The 14,656-nt window shown below is 36.0% G+C and overlaps 1 protein-coding gene across 4 annotated transcripts in view; it reads right to left on the bottom strand.

Moving 5' to 3' along the window:
• Positions 1 to 2,674: 2,674 nt before the first annotated feature.
• The window catches only part of LOC149158481 (Zinc finger (CCCH-type/C3HC4-type RING finger) family protein), a 178,224-nt gene continuing 166,242 nt past the window's right edge, over positions 2,675 to 14,656 (bottom strand). For 2 of the 4 annotated variants that reach the window (XM_089436242.1, XM_089436248.1), the window contains exons 5-6: positions 2,884 to 2,963; positions 2,675 to 2,704 (exon numbers count right to left, since the gene is read on the bottom strand). The gene's annotated coding sequence lies outside the window, so the exon portion shown is untranslated. The remainder of the gene's footprint in view (positions 2,705 to 2,883; positions 2,964 to 14,656) is intronic. The other 2 variants (XM_089436244.1, XM_089436246.1) reach the window with 2 other exon arrangements.

Raw genomic sequence — 14,656 nt, 5'->3', positions numbered from 1 at the left:
ATAAACCCATTATTGTTATTATCGTGTTATTACATTATTATTGTTATGTAGGCTCTAATTATATTTTGACCCCCTAGGGTCCTATATATACCAAAGATGTTTTGACATTTGAAGCATCCACGAATTGCTCATTTATGTGATGTCAAAGGAAGCTGCCCCTTGTAGAGGCTTATTTTCAAGTCATTGATCTATCTTTTCTTTTGTTTTTGTAATCTAATTACATAACAATTTCAGTTGATGATTTCTAAATTTTATGCAGAGATTACAGCTTTACAGCTTTCCTAAAACACGACAGCAAGCAATGTTATTTAATTAAATGAAATTAAATTAAATAACCCCGACCAGCTGTTAAATCTCAAAAAGATCCATATATTTGGTTAGGATATTTGTATTAGACAAAAATTGACTATTTACATACTAAATCTAACAAAAATTTTGAATGTTTTATTTGTTGTTAAATAATTTTATTTACAGGCTTGCAGCGCCGTTAAACAAGATAGCAAGCTTGTTTGTTCAGAAACTACTCTAACCAAGCATAAATTTGTAGAATATATTATTTTTCTAGTCATATTTTTTGTACACTAATTTCAATTATTTATTTGCTAAGTTCCATTAGATTTAGTGTACTTCTAGGCAAGTTTATTTAACATTATATTGCATATTTTACATTTAAGTCAACAAGACAACAGTAAAAATTCCTCCCTTCAACCGATTGAACCCCATTATAAGGCATTGGTCTTTGAGTGGTTTGGTTGGAGCGTCTCTTTGGAAACCTCTCATAGCCTTATGGTAGGAGTTAAGACTTGAGGAGTGAAGACCTAGGCCAAACTAATAGTGGGCCTTTGTCCTATTTGTGTGCCAACCATAGCAAATTGTACGATCTTCAGCAATCTGCTAAACGGAGCAGTAACAGGCACTATAACTAATGGTAAGTTGATTAAAAGGATAGGCATTGATTAAGCCACATGGTCACTGAAGGACATGCAAAAATTCATGAAACCAGCAAGAAGGATCACCATTTTAATATGAGAGGTCATTAGAGTATTTTTACCACAATAAGAAAATAATTGGTCGTCAAACTATAGGAAAATCATCGACATCTTCAGCTCCTACATAGGTGCATATGGATAGAACAAGCTCCAACTGAACCATTATTCAATTCATGTAGCATAGCATGATTTGAACAATAAAATTTGCAAATGCAGCCACCATTGGAAGATAAAGAATAGGGAGAAGGGAGGGATAAAGTAGACATCCATTGACCATTGTTTTGAGCTATGTAGACACCATCATGTTTTGCAGACAAAGAAGAGGAACTATTAAGGGAAAAATTGTGGAGGAGGCAAGCAACATCAGAAGAAGGGGAGCAGTCAAGAATTCACAAGGTCAGGTGGAAAGCATTGAGGTGAGGTTGGATGTATCGGAGTCCCTGCACCCAGACATGGACAAAGGTGATTTCATAGAACTACAGATGCAAAGCTGGATCAAGTGACACTGTTGTCGCGCGGATTGGCACGACAACGCTCAGACCGGGGGCTGTCACTCTGATCCCCGATCTCTCAGTTTAAGCCTGTCTCCCGCGGCTAAGGGGGGTAGTCCCTGTGAGATGATGAGACCAACTGTCGACCAGTTGGTTGGGAGACACGAGATACGATATAAAAAACACTCGATGGATTTGATTAATTTAGCAGACCAGTGCCTTAAGAGATTGTGGTTAAAACGATTACTTGTTAAATGATATAAAAATATGGACCATGAACAGCAATCATCTATCATCAGCTAAATCACAATGCTCTTAAAATGACCAAAACGATATCCAGCAATTGAGAATTTTCAAAAAAATGAATGCTTGAAACCACCACGAATCATAAACCATTAACTAGATATCAATTTCGCATCTCGACTTGAAAATTTAGATCTCAGCATGAAAGATATGACAATTCCCGAAAATAACAGGATCTAAAAATTTCCACAATATTTTTATATTTTTTTTTTTTTTTTTTTTTTTTTTTTTAGTTTTAGATTAATTTTTTAAATTTCAGACACCAAATAGGGAATGGAGATCCCAAAAATTAACCATCTTCATATTTTATTTTGTAAGACAGACATGCTTATATAAGCAATGAATATATATCAAATAAATTTTGTTCCAAAAGAAATCTCATTACAAACAACAAGACTGTGGAAAAGTCATCACCAACCAACCTAAGGTAAACTTAAATTTTGCTTTGACAAGGCAATTTGGAATTTTGTAAGCCAACACAGGCATACTTTGAATAGTTGTTGTCGACAAATTTGCCGATATTTGACACAGGTAGATATGGATGTCTTGCTTTCATTGGATCTTCATATTGTGTGGGAAGTAGGCATATTGTTAGTGTTCAAACCAAATACATTGTAAACTTGTAAAACTTTTGTAATATACAAAAAATAAATAAATAAACAAATAAATCACTATTAAGAAAATTAGTGAGTCATTTGGAACTCTTTAAACACATTCATATTGGTGAATTCAGATACCCTAACAACAAATATGGAAAAATGTACAAGGAGCTCAAGAATCAAAAATATGACCTAGAAGACTGAAATTTTATCAAGATAAAATTAAGAAAACTTGCAATGGTTAACACCCTCCACCAACTTTCCACTGCTATGGTGGATGTTTGAAATAGCCTATCTGAACACCAACCGGGCCTCCCTAAACCTATAGGAGGACAGCAAGTTCAAAGGGAAATTTGAATAAGACATAAGAAAAATATCTGGATACAAGTGATAGCTGTAACATATAAAAGAATCTTCATTATGTCACCAAAAAGTAAGCTAAATCACAGTCTTCATCCATCCAAATTTGTTTCTAGCGATTTATTTTGTCAAGTTTCTTACCAGAGTACCTGTAATGTTCAAGCACAAGCCTCCATCCATTCATGCTTCATTCTCTAAATACAGGAAACAAATGGTGGATTCTGCCAAGGCAAAAAAAAGAGAGAAAATAAAGTCTAGACTATTGATCTCAAAGTTGCCATAAATAGCATATCTATATTGCTAGACTGTCATGGAAAGTAGTTCTTTTCCACTTATATATAATAATCTTCAAAACCATAAATAAGAAAAACACCAAAAACTATACTCATTAAAAGAAACTTTTCATGTTAAGCCAACAGGAAACAACAATGCTTTGCAAAGAAAGAGGATTTTCCACGAGATTTTCATTGAAAAGAAAAGGTACCTGAGTCTAAGCAGACAGGGATCCTAATAAAACACTTTGTCAAAGGTTTACACAATACTCCAGTGTCAAAACGTGCGTTGGAATATGTACATAGACCCCGATTTACAGAAAACTTTTGGCATTTTAAAAAGGTACATGGAAAGTATGTAAATAAACACTGCCATGTATGAATTGAAATGGCATTAAGACTCTGGTGCAGAGGAAAAGAATGCAAAGGAAAAACCAAGCCCAGGATCTAATAGAAATATTAAAAACAAATAAAATACAAATTCTATGAACAAATGTTGGGTTCCATTCTTGCAGTTAACAGATTGACTGGGAGCAAGGTTCCACTTTCAATGAGATAGCAGCTGAGGGTGTTGAATTCTTAAATCAGTGATTCAAGGACCCAAGAAAAACTAATATTGATGAAATTATTGAAGTAGCAGAAAAATTCCCAAGGTTTGTCAACAATGATTTAAATGAAGACTTGGTAATAGAAGTTACAAAAGAAAAGCTTAAAGATGTGGTCTTCTCCTTTCAAAGGTATAACAGTCCTGCCATCTAAGTCACCTGGGTCAAATTCAAATTCGAGTTCTACGACCTTGAAGTTCGAAAAAAATTCAAGTGAAAATTTCCATCATAAAAATCAGCATTAAATTTGGCATACTACAAAAATTCAAAATTCAAAAAAAATCCACATACTACAAACTTACAAAGTTGAAATTAAAAAATATATGTAAAACCCTGGCTGTATACTGAGTAACTTGCATACTGCAGTTACAACAGCCTCATCGTCAGGTGGAGTCATCTATGGCTGCAGCCTGAAGTCTGCATGGAGGAAAGTTGGTTCATAGGTGCAGTGGCAAGCAGACTCGTGGAGTAAGTCGGAACCTGAAACAATGTCGAGCAAACTTGCGAAGGAGTATGCAGCTGCATGGAAGGCCAGATGCAAAGTGAATTATGTCAAGTGGCTCAAGAGTGGAAAAACACAAAAAAAGCACATCATGAAAACCATGCAGAATGGACCTCTGGAGTTGGAACTTTTTTCTCTTCCAAATTTGGAATTTGAAATTGAATGAATCATCGAATTTCCACTGATTTTATTCGATATGAGAATAAAGTTCGAGCTCCAGCTCAGGTTCGGCTTGAGATTTGCCAAATCTAGGTTGTATTAATTCAAAATGCCTTCATATTTGGCGAGCTTCAAAATTTCAAGGCAAAAAATCACCAAAAGCAGTGACTTAGCCTAGCATTGATGATTGGACAATTGAGCTCTTCCAGAAGTTTTATGAATTTTTAGAGTGATATCCTGGATATGGTTGAGAAGTCTAGTCTTTCAGGTAAAGTGTTGGGACCAATCAATTCTTCTTTTCCTGCTCTTATCGCAAAGACGGATATCCTTGATTTGTTCAGGGACTTGAGGCCAATCTCATTATGTTACATCATTTACAAAATAATATCCAAGGTTATTGCAAGAAGGCTCAGGCCTGTACTATCAGATTTTGTATCTCCTAATCAGTTTGGATTCCTCTCAAAAAGGCAAATACGCTGTGGGTATTGCGCAAGAGGTTCTACACTCCATGAAGGTAAAAAAGCAAACAGCTATGGTTATCAAACTGGATCTTTCCAAGGCATTTGATAGAGTGAATTTCTATACTTAAGGCTTGTCTTGATTCACACAGATTTATGTCTCCCTTTTGTTAACTGGGAGGGAGGTTGTATTTCATCTTCTTTTTCAGTCCCAGTGAATGGTTCAGCATCCCCTTGTCTAGCTTCTCAGGGCTTGAGGGAGTGTTGCCACCTCTCCCCCTTGTTGTTGCTTCCTGTTGCTGAATGTCTTAGCAACCTATTGAGTTCTCTTAATAGAAATGGAAAAATAAAAGGGATACCAACAAACAGAGATACATTAGTGCCCCACACCCTTTTTGCCAAAGATGTTCTTCTCTTTGGTTCTGGCTCAAGGAAAGAAGTTAAAGAGTTGAAAAGGGCTCTAGAGTTATATACTTTGAGTTGAAAAGGGCTCTAGAGTTATATACTTTTCTACGGATATGGAAATAAATCTTCCAGAGTCCTCTATTGCTTCTCATGGTCTTTCTCAATCGACAGACCTGCTCCACTTTGAAGAAGCAGATATCAACTAAGGTCTGAAATAAGTAGGTTTTTTGAAAACCAACGCATATGGGATTCAATATTGGATCTGGTTGTATGAAAATATTGAAAAAAAGATCTTTGGGTGATGTTATCATTGGAGGTTAACCCTAATTAAGCCTATACTTGAGGCTACACCTGTTTCTTAGTATGTCCTATATCTCCATAAGGATTTTGCGGAAAATAAGAAAGAAATGATTTAGCTTTCTACGGAAGAGCAAACAGGACAGGAAGGTAATCCCTTAGTAAAATGGCAGAGGCTCACAAAGCCCAAGCTCTTAGGGGAATGAAGATTAAAGAACATTCACCAGTTTGGTAGGACCCTGTTACCCCTCTTTCCAGCAGGGGGTACCTAGAGTTAATTTTACTTTGATTCAGCAGGGCAGATTGGAAACAGGTTATTTTTGGCTATTCTCATAAATCCCAATGCACAAGACTGCCGGGTCAAAATTTCAACGAGGACTCATTTGTTCACCATCACGCATACTTGACATGCCATGTTGAAATTTTGGCAAAAGAAGCATTTTCAAGCAAGATTCAGCAAACTAAGGGGAATGTGGGCATCGTAATGCACTAACAAAGGGTGGAAAAGTACATTTACGTTGCATGCAAGATGTCTTATGTTGCATGTCATGCACAGAGCCTCCTATCACACATGCCAGAGTCTTGGAGCCAAAAACTAACAAAACACTAGAGTCCTAGCAACCATGCATTCCAAAAACGGCAGTTTCCAGCAGACACATGCAAGTTATTCAAGTGGACCTATGGTTAATGCCCTAGCTCCAAAGTGGGCATGTGATAGCTCACTAGAATCCTCATAATGTGGTCCACCTTTCTCAAGAAAAATGCTAGACAAATATTCTAGGGCATTTTCTCCACAAGACAATTTTTGGGACTGGTCAATTCGCATCAATGTTATCAGAACCAAATTGGTGATTGAACCAGAAAACCCTTTGAACAAGGAACTGGTCAGAACCGGACTAGAACCAGTTAAAAAAACAAACCAAAAACTGGTCAACCAAAAACACATAAAATATTCAAATTTTAAAGAAAAACATATAAATTCATGTACATCCATATCAATCCAAACCATTTATACACAACTATGCAAAATTCTTCATTATGTACCAAACAAGAATGCATATAACCAAAATAGCACTTAGTGCAATACATTTCTGAACCAAAAATACATCAACAAAGAGGTTGTAGATGGCTTTAGTGTCAAAAGAATTCATGGTATTACAAATACCTACATATCATCAAAATCTTTGCTTATACTAAGACCTTCATCATCAATATTAGCCTTTAAGCATTAAAATAAGATGGAAAAAGCTTCACACGTCAAATCAAGATTTTGTTTGAATGATGGGTACATTTTTACTGGGGTCACGATAGAGGAATTCAACAGTCAAGGCCACTAACACCAAGGTACATAGAGGGCTTGGTGCTCTTGATTAAATGGTAGTTCCATACCTTCATACATAACAGAATCCAATGGAAACATTGCAATCCCCACAAACCTGAAAAACTGAAAACAATTAAGTCTGTTGGATATTGAATGAGATTTTAAATTCTAATTTCTCCATATGAAATCCAATGAAGTCAGAACCACCCTCAAACATCCTGAATCAATTAATGATAATGTTAAAAATTTAAGTAAAAGACTTTTACTTTAAGAATTTAATATTATCATTAATTGCATAACAATATGAAGGCCATAGGCTTGACTATAAGGCTGCCCCACTCAAAAATTCTTGTTTAAAAATAAATGTATTTGGAATGTCCTTGGTCACATGTTACGAAACTGACTAGTTCCATTCCAAAATCATTTGGTTTGGTACCAAACTGGCCATTTCCAATTCCAGACCTTGCACCAGACCGGTTTGACCCCCAAATCTATTGAAAATTGGCAGCTAAGGGATGAATTTCATTGAACAATATCTCATTTCTTACTATTCTAGAGTGACTTTCTAAAAATAGAAATTCATGTCTATCATCTCAAGCATGACTTTCCAAAAAAAGTAAATCACCTTGCTTCAATTGGAATCAAGTATAGATGATGGAAAATCACTTAACTTATTCTTAATAAATCTTAGTTGTTCAATTTTTACTTAATCATCAATATAATTATTATTATTAAAAGGAAATTCAAGTCTCTCAATCATGGCACTCAATCATGTCATATGTAACTCCCCTCTATTAATGCATATGTTACTCTCTCTCACTTAATGGATATGTTACACTCTCTCTTACGCACTCATTACAGCATGTCATAAAAGATTCCTCTTACGCACTCTTTAATGTATATGTTACATTCTCTCCTTTATGGTTTAAGTTACTAAGGCATGCATTTCTCTCCTTAATGGCATGAGTTTCACTCCCTAATTGGCATATGTAACTCTCCCTAAAGGCATGTGAGTTACTCCTCCTTTATGATTCAAACTCCTTGCTCCTCCTATATATATGTGCCTCTCATCCTCTCTTCTCACTACTAATGCATTGTGAAAGAAGGATTCGAACTTGAGAGAGAGAATTCGAGAGATCTAAAGAAGATTGTGACAGAGAGAGAGAGACTTGGAGAGTAAGAGCAGAACTTGAAGGGGTTGATTTAGTGTTTGCATCAGCTGCTGTTACTAGTGATTTTCATGCTACAGCGTGTTCAGATTTTGGTGAACTTACTCGTTCTCTTGATCTCTCATTGCACTTTGTATCACTGTTGAACAATTGATATCTAATAGAAGAATAATTTGGTTGGGCTTTCCCCTTGTGGGTTTTGCCCTGATCATTGGACCTAAATTCTCTGTCTCTCATTCTGTTCTTGGTTGTATTCTATTGTGCATTTGGTTTATATTCTATCTACAATTGCTTAACTAATATCGCAGCATACAAATTCAGAATTTCAACAAAACTGGACAAACCAGCCAATTCCACTAGTTTTGATAACAATGACTCACATGCCAACTCACACAATGGGTCAAGGAAGGTTCCTCTAAGTCAATGTTGGGCAGCCAAAGGGACACTAAGCTAAATTTTCAAGTGATCAAGCATTTTTAAAGAGTATTCCAACTTGAATCAAGTCATATGCAAAAATGTTGGACCATTTCTTGGGACATGAACAAATCCTTCAAGATTTAACAACTATTTCAAAGATAAATCAAGGGAACATTGGTCATTATTTTCAAGAAATAATAATTTATGGGCCTTTTTGCCCTAAATGGATGGATCAATACATCTTTTTATAGGGATCTATTATTTTTCATTGTCAATGTGACTTTGACCACCATATTTTATTAATTTTTAGTTTTTAGAAGTAGACTAGATCTAGGATTTCCTTGCTAGATCTAAGGAAACTCCCCAAATAATATTATTTTAATGTAATGGAGACCTCCTCTATATAAAGGATGTTCTTCCTCATTTCTAATTCATGCTTGGATAGTGGGAGTATTCCTCTCCAATGGGCTTGTTGACCACTACGTGTCAACTACCCATAGCAGTACACTCCCTCTTTTCGCAAAAGGGATAGCGCTTAAATGACGTGTCCGTGCCATTCGACTATCATCGTCAGCCCGATCATGTTATGTTGTAAATCCAATCTGCATGTGTAAATTGTAAATAATCTTAGCAGATCTGAGTCATGTATGTAAATTGCCTAGGCAAACATAATTTTCTAGTGATAATCTACGTTTAGGAAGGGTTTTTGTCTCATCGATCCATGATCGATAGAGTTTTCCTTCAGCCCAACCCCAAAGCTGGAATGGATTTTGTTATTAGAATCTTAGGGGAATCCTAGTGTGCTTCGAGTCTATGTAAAAGTAATTTGGAAATAATCCTAATTATTTGGTTAGGTTATTACAAATTACTTGATCTACTAGATTATATTTGTGTCGCAACACTGGGTGGTCTATGAGAGTCTATGTCAAATGAATTTTCCCCCTTGAGATGTAAAATTGTACAAGTCATGATGTAAAGTGTCTTGAGGGTTAGAAAATGTTTTAATCCCCTCATGAGTCCTAGGTCCTAGGTGATTTTTCGAAAGGCTAAGTTCGAGGGTCCAATAAAAATAATAAAAGATATAAATAATAAGAAAATAAAATTAAAAAATAACTAAAAAATAAAAAATAAAATAAAATTTAAAAAATAAATTAAAAATAAATAAATTTTTTAAAAAATAAAATAAAATAATAAAATAAGTCAAAATTTTGAAAAAATAAATGCAGAATTTTAATTTTTAATACATTAAAATGCATTTAAAATTTCGACGGGTGAGATTGAAAGGGATTTTGATCCTCATCGACGGTCGAGATTAGTTTGACATGGATCACTCGAACTAGCTATTGGGAATTTTTCCTTTAAATAGGGTGTTAGGGGTCATTTGAGATCATTCGATCTGTGAGTCTTGTGCTAAAGAAATCTCTCTTGTAGTCATTTTTTGTGCAATAAAGAAAGACTTTGGGGTTGAAAATCTTGCTGGTGTTACTCTTCTGGAAATGCTGTAAGATGTTTTTTTTTTGCATAATTTTATTTTCAGTCATTGATGATAGCTTGATGAAGATTGATTTAGGCACAAGTATCTTGTCTGATCTCTAGGGTTTGAATGATAGTTTAATTTCTGAATATAATGGCAGGTATCTCCATTTGATCTAAATTTCACTGTTGTTTTCTCCCTCTATGTTAATGGTTGATTTAAGTTGTGCAGGATATCCTTAATTTTGAGTTTACTGGGCGTTAGTGGAAGTTCTCGGCTAAACCAACCAACTCCCGGACTGCGTTTTCTGAAAGAGCCCAGCGAGTTTTTAATCCCGGGCTTATCATTTGAATTTTTTTTATGAATGCATGAAGGGTTTTTTGAAGTATTTCACATTATATTTAAAATTCTGAAAATATTTCTGTGGCATAATGGCAAATCTGGCTATTTAGAGCCTTTAGTTTGTAATTACTATAATTATTTCGCTGGTTTTAGGGTTTTTAGTTTTGTTTCTTGCACGTTTTATTTCTGGGTGTTCAGTTTTTGCAGGTTGCAGGTCGGAAGAAAACATTTTATCTGAAGCCAGATCTAGGCCCTGGAGGGTAAAATCTGACATCAGGTTCAGTTCGGGCAGGAATATTTACTTCAGATTTTGGAAAAAATTTCAAGGTTTTCCATCAGGCAAACTGATCAGGGTTTCCATCAGGCAATCTGAAGCAGGAAGGATTTAAAATTTCAATTAAGTTTCTGGACTACAGGTTTGGAGAAAAAATTTTGAAATTTTTTTTAGGGGCCACAGTTTTTCGTTGTTGCCATACCTCTACCATTTCTCTCTTTCCATGCATCCTCAGCCACCACATAAACAACTGCTCATTCACGCTATTGTTATCCAGATCCACGCATCAATAGCCTTCATTCCCTAGCTGCAGTATCCTCAACCCTCCACGCAGCTACTCTTCTCTGCTTGCCATCGAAATTCTCCCCTCCACGCAGTGATCTTCTTCACTTATCCCGCTGTAATTGCGTCCCTCTCAATGCTGCCCAGCTCCACGTCCTTAGCCATCCATATCGCTGCGTCCTTCTATGTGTGCTACCCTCAACATCCTTGCTGCCACTATCCATTTTCTTCATTCAGCTGAGCCATCCACGCAGTCATCCCTACGCCGCCGTCCAGGTTTCTCTGCCTCAACGTATTTCTGCCATCCCTCATGACCTGTGTTCTTCCCTCATCTCCACCTACAAACACAAAGAAAGTCGGTACCCTCATCCGCTGCAATCCATTCCATCTTCACGCAGCCAGCTCCATCGAACCTGCAAATCCTCCTCGCTGCATTCACCTCCGTCGAGTCTTCCCTTGTTGTCGTCAAAAACCCTTCAATGTACTTGCTAGCAAACTAAACAAACATTAAAGGCAGAGAAATTTTCGATTTTGGTTTGATATGATGCAGGTCAATGTATATATGTTATTCTAAGACAATCAGGGTAAATTTATATTTTTAGTTTTTTTATCGTATAGCTTAGATTTTTAGATTTAAATTTTAGCTTTTAGATTTTATAAATTTCACTTTTTTGCATATATTAGATCAGGTTTTAATTTTTATTTAGCTTATAGTCTTTAGTTATAGTTTAATTTTAGTTTGTTTTATTTAAATTTTGAATTTAAAAATATAAACAAAAAAAAAATAAATGGTTTAAAAATAAAAAGGTTCCTTTTCATTTTTTTTTGTAGGAATTTACAGGGTAAGTTCCTCGGACAGAACACCAAAAGGACACCGCTCACAACCAGATCGCAGATCAATACACCAGTATTTTGACGTGGTTAAAACCCTCAAAGAGGGAAACAGTCCACGGCCTGAGCCAACGCGGCCACTTCAAGCAATTTATTAATAAAAGAATGAAAATTTACATATGTTTCTCTCATGCACGGATTACCCTACAAATGACCCTCCATGCGCTTTAAATAGAATTCATGGACCAATCGGGCGTCAAGCCACGGATCAAGTGTCGGTAATACCGAGGAGAGAATGAACCGTCGGATCACTACATATCGTGACCGTCGGATTGTAAGTTACAAAATGTACAACGGTAAAGAAACACACTTTACCTAACTCTATACCTAACTCTATACTAGACCAAGTTGTACTTAACTATTTCCTATGTGTCGGAATATCCTAACATCCCCCCTTAAGAACAACTTGGGATAGGATTGAAGGATTTACAAATATGACACAATAGGAGAAGGAAGGAGGCGCTAGAGCCTATCCCCCCTTAGTGACAACTTCCTGAACTCCAACCATAAATCGAAGTTTAGTGAACTTCGCCTCTATGAGGCCTTTTGGGGTAAGTCCAAAAGAAAATCCATGAGGGCTTAGGCCCAAAGTGGACAATATCATACTATTGTGGTCCAGGGAGATATGTTGTCTGAGGAACTTACCCTGTAAATTCCTACATGGTATCAGAGCACCAAAAGGACACCGCTCACAACCAGATAGCAGATCAATACACCAGTATTTTGACGTGGTTAAAACCCTCAAAGAGGGAAACAGTCCACGGCCTGAGCCAACGCGGCCACTTCAGGCAATTTATTAATAAAAGAATGAAAATTTACATATGTTTCTCTCATGCACGGATTACCCTACAAATGACCCTCCATGCGCTTTAAATAGAATTCATGGACCAATCGGGTGTCAAGCCACGGATCAAGTGTCGGTAATACCGAGGAGAGAATAAATCGTCGGATCACTACATATCGTGACCGTCGGATTGTAAGTTACAAAATGTACAACAGTAAAGAAACACACTCTACCTAACTCTATACTAGACCAAGTTGTACTTAACTATTTCCTATGTGTCGGAATATCCTAACATTTTTGGGATCTTAGTTTAGAATAGATTTTAGCTTTATCCTGATTTTTAATTTTAGTTCTTTTTGGATTTAGTTTTAATAATTTTAAGTTTCATTTACTTTAGTTTTTTTTTTTTTTTTTTTTTTTTTGCTTAGTTTTGTTTTGTTTTATTTAAAAAAATTAAAAAAAATTAAAAAAATTTGAAAAAGCTTAACAAAAAGTTAAAAATTCATTTTTGGGCGTCTTTTGTGGTATCTATGTTCCACTTTTCTATAGTTAAATGCACTTAAATGTTTATTTGAAGTTAGCTATGTAAAAGTGGTGACTGATCAGCATTTAAATTTTATGATAATTTAAAGCATTTGATTTTTCTTAAAGTTTAATTGTTGGAACATTGTTAAAGCATTGTGCATTTATTGAACATTATGCATCGCTTGGGTTGTTTGATGATAAATGATTGTTTCACAAGGTTCATATTTCTGAAATATTTAATAAATAATCATTTAATCATTAACTCCATATAAAGCACTGGTACATTAAATTTCTAAAATCAATTAGGTGTTGTGTCTCCCAACCCAACTGGTCCACAGTTGGTCTTCCTTTATCCCATAGGGTCTACCCCCCTTAGCCTTGGGAGACGGCTTAAACAGAGAGATCAGGGATCAGGGTGACAGCCCCCAGTCTTAGCGTTGTCGCGCTGCCCAGACAATTTGTGCGACAACAAGGCTTAATGAAAATATTTCTTATTGTTTTATGGGGTTTCAGGTTTATTATGTGATGTATGTTTCGACTTAGAAGGCTTCTCTCTCTTGGTTTCTTACACAATGTTTTAAAAGGTTTAAATTTGTAAGTGATTCAAGATCACCACAAGGCTTAGTGTAATCAATCCACCAATGGGCAATGACTAGGGTGTTAAACCCCATCTCATCTTTTGTTAGTGTGAAGTAATCATCAAGCCATTTTGCTCTGATTAACCTGGAGGGTGTTCCCTTAGTAGATGCTTGGTTTTTTTTACGTCATAGTCGATCCTTGGGGTGAGGGAAATCCTATTTAGGAATCCTCTCCACTGGGTTTTGACTTTGTTGTTTACCCTAATTAGCCAAGAGATTACACATCCTAAGATACTAATCTCCCCCTCCAATCCATTATTCCCGATAATCGACCTAAGGAGGATCATTCTTCTTGATATCCTCTTGTCATTAATATTCCCTTGACACCATCACCCTTGAACATTGGCACTACTCTTCTCATCCCTCCATTAGCAATATTTCCTTTTTTTTCTTTTAAACCCAACTTGATCACTAGAGTTACTTGTGATATCACCCTACACTTTATTGCTTATTTCCTAGTGCTTTTTAGTGGAAGCCCCTTTGAAGTCGGAGGAGAACCAGCATAAAGAGGCAAAGGTAGGTCATTGAGGTGACAATGGGTGACCTATCGAGGTTCCAGTTGGATTGTATGATGTGGGTCAGATATTTCACCATTATAATGTACAATTTGAGAGGTAATAGGCTTGAGTTGCTAAATAGCTCTACAAGATGATTAAATTGGATAGTCTCTAGCAAAATGAAATGCGTGTTAAATATGTTGCCACTCTCCATGGATGATTGGATTAGGATTCCCACAAAACCTATTACCAATGCATCTATTATATCAAAATCTCTTGTATTTAATTTTCCCATTGTTGGGAGTTGGTTATGTTGGAAGGTTGGAAATGAAATAAGTATCAGAATGGGACTTGACCCTTGGGTTGAATGTGGTGGACATTACAAACTATGAACTACTTGAAGTTTTAAGAAATAAGGACATAACCTCTCTTGCCAATGAATCAGTTCCAAGCTATAATTTGTGGCAATAGGATTGAAAAGACAAAAAATCTAGATTTGGAGCCCAAATAGCTAAAGTGTGGGACTCGTAAATCTATTTTTTACATAGCAAGTTCATCAAGCTCAAGACAAATGAGGATGTTTTGATATGGACATAAAATAC

This window comes from Pinus tabuliformis, chromosome 5_2, assembly GCF_031772625.1.
Source record: "Pinus tabuliformis cultivar Carrire ecotype Pingquan chromosome 5_2, CPIR1, whole genome shotgun sequence".
NCBI classification, from domain to species: domain Eukaryota; kingdom Viridiplantae; phylum Streptophyta; class Pinopsida; order Pinales; family Pinaceae; genus Pinus; species Pinus tabuliformis.
The sequence above is the reverse complement of the archived record's forward strand: the minus strand, read 5'-3'. Positions and strand labels throughout refer to the sequence as shown.